Here is a 7076-nt window from a genome sequence, read left to right on the forward strand (position 1 = left end):
GGTTCCGGGTTCATTCCCACTGCGTGGCACCTTGGGCAAGTGTCTTCTACTATAGCCTCGGGCCGACCAAAGCCTTGTCAGTGGATTTGGTAGACGGAAACTGAAAGAAGCCCGTCGTATATATGTATATATATATGTATGTATGTGTGTGTGTGTATATGTTTGTGTTGTCCCCCCAACATCGCTTGACAACCGATGCTGGTGTGTTTACGTCCCCGTAACTTAGCGGTTCGGCAAAAAGAGACCGATAGAATAATACTAGGCTTACAAAGAATAAGTCCTGGGGTCGATTTGCTCGACTAAAGGCGGTGCTCCAGCATGGCTGCAGTCAAATGACTGAAACAAGTAAAAGAGTAAAAAAGTATATCAAAAATTAATTTTTATATAAAAAGGTAGACTACGACAGACTTAATGGAAGATTTGTGTTAATGTGTCAGAGATGTTGTTTAGTTAACAATGGAGAACTTGCTTAGTTTTGTAGCTACAGAATGGTCTTTGTTTTAGGGGTTCCTTACAATGGGATTTTATTGTTTTTTGGAATGTATATTCGATGGAGTTTTAAATATCATCTTTCATTGAAACGTATTAGAGTTTCACTTTCTTTTTCTCGTGGCAAGTATTTCTATCTTAGAAATATATTTTAGACATAGATTTTAGAAACAGTCCAAAATCATCATCATCCTCATCCTCATCATCCTCATCATCATCATCCTCATCATCATTATCATCATCATCAGCAGCAGCAGCAGCAGCAGCATTTAACATCTGTCTTCCATGTTAGCATGGTCTGGATGGTTTGACTAGAGCTGGCAAGCCGGAGAGCTGCACCAGACTTTACTGTTTTAGCAGGGTCTCTATAATTGGATGCCCTTTCTAATGCCAAACACTTTACTGAGTGGACTGGGCGCTTTTTATGTGGCACCAACACCAGCGAGGTCTCTGCGTAACTCGCGAGATGAAGGCTTCTCAGCTGGAAGAGGGAGTGGAGCAGCGGGAGGTGGCTTTGGGACGGTTGAGAGGTTAAAGTATGCTGGACGGATAGGGGAGTTACTTAGCTACACCAGTAGGAAAAGAGAGAGGAAAGAAAGAGAAAGTTAGAGAGAAAGAGACAGAGTGAGAGAGAAAGACAGAGAGATAAATAGATGGCGTTGGAGATGCATCGAAACTTACTCTTAGATAGCAGTGAGTGGGAGACTAAGTGGTAGAGAGGGGATTGAAGAGGGTAAAGGGAGACATTTAGAAATTGTGAAGAGGTGAGTGTAGTAGGTGATAGTGAGAGAAATTGGAGTGGCTGGGGGTGGGGCATGGAAAGTATGCGGATAGGAGCAGAAAGGAGGAAAAGGAACATCTATTCTGTTTCACTAAAACATATAAAACCATTGTACATAGCAAAGCTGTTGCTATCACATCGAGCCTTGCAGTGAATAACTTCACCAATTTTGGCCATGATAGTTATTTCATCAGTTATAAATGTAAATATGCTTTATTCCAAATCAAAAGTGAATCCAGAAAGTTCAGCCATTTGTAAAAGTTCAACAGTTTTTTTTAACAAGTAAATTCCATAAATTCTAATTATTTCTGACTTATTCCAGAATTTATCAAATGTGTCTACATTTTTATCCAAATGTCTGTGACTCCACGAAGTTGTATAGTCGCCTCAGGAATATTTTTTTTGCTGAATATTTCCGTAATCAGAATATTTTTCAAATCACGTCGATGATGAAACTTTTGTTATAAACGAGAACCGTTCTTTAGTAAAAAAAACAAAACAATCTTTACCTGTAAAAGCCTTCTCAATAAAAGCACATTTAAAATTAATAAATGCATATTCATATAATGTCTATCAATGGCGACTAATTACGATGAATAATGATGACTAATTACGGTGCTGTTTATTCATTACTTTCCGACTGTTTTGCATTAATTTCCTGTTGGTCGATTTTCTCAGAATGAGGATCATCTGTTTCAACTGAACTAATTTCTCGTCAAATGTTTTTGGTGAACAATCATTAAATGGTGTCAAAACCGCTTCCAAGCACTTCAAGACATCTTTTATTCATCAACCCACGGCCCCGGAAATTAGGAAAAACCACGTTGATTTGTACTTAGCGTGATTTGAACTCAGAACTTAGGCTTCTGCGCGGAATTCTTTGCGACACTCTAATGGTTCTGCAAAGTTTACACCAAATGTGCTTATGTCTATGTATACATACGTATATACATACATATATACATACGTATGTATGTGTGTATATATTTTATATTATATATATGAATATATGCATGTATATATATATATATATATATATATATATATATATATATATATACATATATATATACATATATATATATATACATATATATATATATGTATGTGTGTGTGTGTGTGTGTGTGTGCATGTATAGGTGTATGTGTGCATGTATATATCTATAAAAGCAGGTGCGTGTGTGTATCCATACACGTATGTATATATTTATATAAATGTGTGTAGAATTATGTATGTAGGCCCAGCCTATTCTTACCAATAAATCAATCCAGCCGGATTTCCCTTTCCTTTAATAACTCACATTCTCTTCCCCACCCCCGCGTCTACTTTTCGTCGTCCTCCTCCTCTCCTCTTAATCACTGATGAAATTTCGTTTGGAGAAGAGCAAACGCTTTGGAAACTGTCAATTATATATACGTGATATGTGTGGGTTTGTATGTATTTATAATATATATCTACACAAGCAGATGCATACGTTCTCTCCCTCTCTCACTCTCTCACTCTCTCACACACAAAGAAAAACACGAATATATATCTAAAGACAGACTCTCACGTCAGTCCTGTATATACGTGTATATACATACACACGCACACAAATACACATTTACATGTATATTAATAATACATACATACATTCACACACACACACACATATATGTATATATATTCATTATGCATACATATCTATACGTATGCATGCATACTCACTAAAGATATATACATTTACGTGTGTATTTGTTTGTATGTATATATATCCATATGTGAGTGTGTATACATGTATATGTATGTGTATGTATCTTAATGTATATGTGTATATGTACGTGTATATGTGTGTACATTTGTGTATATATATATATATATATATATATATATATACACACACACACTCAAACAGGCACTGACATACAGCATAGGAACGTAATGTAAGCACCATACCACCTTCCTTCACGGTCCTTGTGGTAGTCACCATGGACATCAAGACCAACGTTGATTTATCAAACAAAGTTTACTTCTTTACTCCATCCATCAAACACTAGAATCTCGTCTTTTTGCTACTCACGGAATCTCATTACCACTATTGCTGCTGCTATTGCTGCTGCTGCTATTGCTGCTGCTGCTGCTGCCACTGCTACTACTAGTAGTAGTTGTAGCAGCAACACTACTACTACTACTACTACTACTACTACTACTACTACTAGTAGTAGTAGTAGTAGTAGTAGTAGTAGTAGTAGCAGCAGCAGCAGTTCTGACTTTGATAATAAATAATAATAATGATGATGATGATGATGATGATAATAATAATAATAATAATAATAATAATAATAATAATAATAATAATAATAATAATGATAATAATAATGATAATAATAATAATAATAATAATAATAATAATAATAATAATAATAATAATAATAATAATAATAAACCTTAAGTTTGACAAGACTATCACACCAACAAAAATCCGAAAATTAAAGAATAAGTATAATATGAAAACCATACTTGGCATCGATAGCACCATAGAAACCATCAAGCAAAAGGTATGTGCTAAAGCTGCCCCCATAGCAAGGTATGAAAAGCGCGCTAGATTCTTCAAGGACAACAACATGTTCAAAAATACACCCAAAATATTTTACAGGAAAAATATCAGTTACAGTAATGTGTGTCCCATCAAAAGAAGTGCAGGAAATCTGGGCAGACGGAAAAAACGCTCAATAAAAAAGGCCCATTGGATTGATAGAATATCTACTGATTTAGACTCCTTAGAAGAGCAAAAGTGGGAGGGTATCAAGATAGAGGATGTAAGATCTGCTCTCAGGATGTTAAGCAAATGGAAGTCTACAGGAAAGGATAAAATTACTAACTTCTGGTTGAATGCATTCCCAGAGAATGCACCACCCTAAGGCAGATATAGAACGACTTTATTTGCCAAGAAAAGAGGGTGGTCTTGGCATATTACAATTGGAATTAACAATGGAGGTTGCCACAATTGGCTTAAACACCTACCTGAAAAATTCTGATGACTGGATGTTAAAACTTGTCTTAAAGCATGAAGACAAGAAAGCATCATACTCAGTAACAAAACAGGCAAAGTGAACTCCAAATACATCAAATCTCAGAATTAGACATACAGGAAACAAGCACAGTAAAAGCTAAGCGTATGAAAACCCGTGCTAAAACTGTTGCCTCAGACATTCTTCTTGATAAATGACAAGGAAAATCTCTCAATGACAAATAACCAAAGAGAGCTAATAATGCCGATGGTGACAAGTACCTTACCCATCAATGGTTAGTGTCTTCTGGCTTAAAATCAGAGACAGAAGGGTTTATTATAGCAGCCCAAGATCAATGCCTACCTACAGGGAGCCCAAGATCAATGCCTACCTACAGGGAGCTACCAGGCTAACATATTAAAGAACGGCAGTAGCCCAATATGTCGCGTACATAAACAACAAAATGAAACCATTGATCATGTTGTCTCCATGTGCAGTCTTCTTGCGCCTACCGAGTATCTTAACAGGCATGATAGAGCAGCACAGTATATTCACTGGGTAATTTGCAAAAACCTGGACTTGCCCTATGATAAAAAACTGATGGAAACACAAACCACCTCCAGTGCTTGAAAAGGATCACATCTCACTCTTTTCAAAATATACTGTTTAAACTGACAGAAAGATAGATGCAAATAGGCCAGATATTACTTTGAAGGATTTCAGACAAAAATCATGCTTCCTCATCGATATGACTGTGAAGGCCTACCAAAAACTGAGCAAGTATAAAGATCTTGAAATAGAAATTGGCAAAATATGGAACCTGAAGACTAAAACAATACCTGTTGTCATAGGCTCCCTTGGAACGATAGCACAAGGGGTTGATTGCTACCTATCTCAGATACCCGGAAAACTAAAATTGGCAGAAATTCAGAAAATAGTGCTCATAGAAACTGTCCATATCCTAACAAAATATTGTCTATATAATCCCAAAAATATTTTAATCCGTAAACAGTGTCAAAATACTTCTAAATGTACATAACAACAAACATCTTTTAATGTCATCTTAACATCAGATTATCATCTTATAACAAATTTCTTTTAAAACAATCTTTTAATTTATATTTGACAGACAATAAAATTCTGTACAAAACCAAATATATGGCAGATTACTCATAACACCATCCTGGAATTTGGACTCAAGAAGTGCGGAGTAACCTACCTAAAAAGAGGCAAGGTACAATCTTTAGCAGGGATAGAATTACCAAATAGAGACTTGATTAAGCAAACTGAAACGGAAGGATACAAATTAAGATGTGCGCTGTGCCCAATAAGGCTGCTTTTTGCAAGACATCAATCTTGCATGAGATTTCTAGTTGCCTTAAGAAGCTTTAATGGGATTGATCCCAACGCTCCGATCATCACTGGTATCACTTTTACATTATCCTCTCGCATTTCATACAGTCTTGCCATTTACACTTTCAATTCGGCTTTGAAGGCAATATTTTCCTCACTCACCGCAGATACTCTCTTTTTTGTCTGTTCCTTCATGTCGTTGTGCTTGATTCCATCTGCCTCGAGTATTTCCTGGTATCTATAACTGGATTGAGGTTGAATTACCTTCATCATCTCACCTATGCCTTCTGTCCTGACAATTCTGCTTCAGTTTTTGGGGATAGCTTCAAGACATCCAGGAATACATGTTCCCAGATTATAGCCCAACCTTGTTTTCTGTAGTATTTCACTCAAGAGTATCATTCCCAGAGCGAAAACAGTGGCGACACACTGTGCCTCTAGAAGATTCCTCTCTTCATTTTCATTTCTCCTAATACTTGATTTCTTGCTCTCAATTCCTTTCATGCTGTTTATGCCCTTCATGCTATTCCATATAAGGCTTCTCATGTTTCTGGCTACTCCACACATTTCCATCGTTCTTATTATCCAGGAGTGTGGTATCATACCGTATGCTTTACGATAGACAACCTATCTTATGCTCTAGATTGTGTTTTCTCTTGCAGTTCATGATAATTAGATTATTAATTACGAGCTGATCCTACGCTCCCCGGCTCCTCTTTCGGTACCCTTTCTCTTCAGTAGGTAGCAGCCCACTTTTTCTAAGTATTTATACAGTTCACCAACTATTATTATTATTATTATTATTATTATTATTATTATTATTATTATTGTTGTTGTTGTTGTTGTTGTTATTACTATTATTATTTTCTCTTTATCACAGGTTTTGCTGGAGCTCCTGGAGTCTTACATGCGTAGCGGGCTTACTACCTGCAGCCTACGGTACCACACTGTTCGTTCTTTTCAGCTAATATTATATCTCAGAAAAAATATTATTATTACTATTATTATTGTCATTATTATTATTATTGTCATTATCATTACTATTATTATTATTATTATTATTATTATTATTATTATTATTATTATTATTATTATTATTATTGTTATTATTATTATTATTATTATTATTATTATTATTGTTATTATTATTATTATTATTATTATTATTATTATTATTATTATTATTATTGTTATTATTATTATTATTATTATACGTTTGACTTTTGATTTGCATTTGTACGAGTTAACTCCAAGTTTCACTCACAGACCTCAAGAGACAACAAGTTAGAAGTTCATGTTGGCTTTATGCCTAGGCTGCCATGCATTTGGTTTTGTACATAGTGTTGTTCTAGAGAATGTTTAAGAAACCATAAGAAAATTATGTTTCATTCAAAATTTGAGATTAAATAGACAGTATTTTACGTAGAATATGGGCAATTCCCATGAGCATTATCTTTTGAAT

The 7076-nt window shown here is 35.2% G+C and overlaps 1 protein-coding gene across 1 annotated transcript in view; it reads left to right on the forward strand.

The window, feature by feature from the left end:
• LOC106869536 (bursicon) overlaps nt 1-7076 on the forward strand; it is a 170878-nt gene that overhangs the window by 111917 nt on the left and 51885 nt on the right. Inside the window, exon 2 of the mRNA XM_014915310.2 lies at nt 6495-6553. The gene's annotated coding sequence lies outside the window, so the exon portion shown is untranslated. The remainder of the gene's footprint in view (nt 1-6494; nt 6554-7076) is intronic.

The sequence above is a fragment of the Octopus bimaculoides genome, chromosome 10, assembly GCF_001194135.2.
Source record: "Octopus bimaculoides isolate UCB-OBI-ISO-001 chromosome 10, ASM119413v2, whole genome shotgun sequence".
In the NCBI taxonomy this organism is placed as follows: domain Eukaryota; kingdom Metazoa; phylum Mollusca; class Cephalopoda; order Octopoda; family Octopodidae; genus Octopus; species Octopus bimaculoides.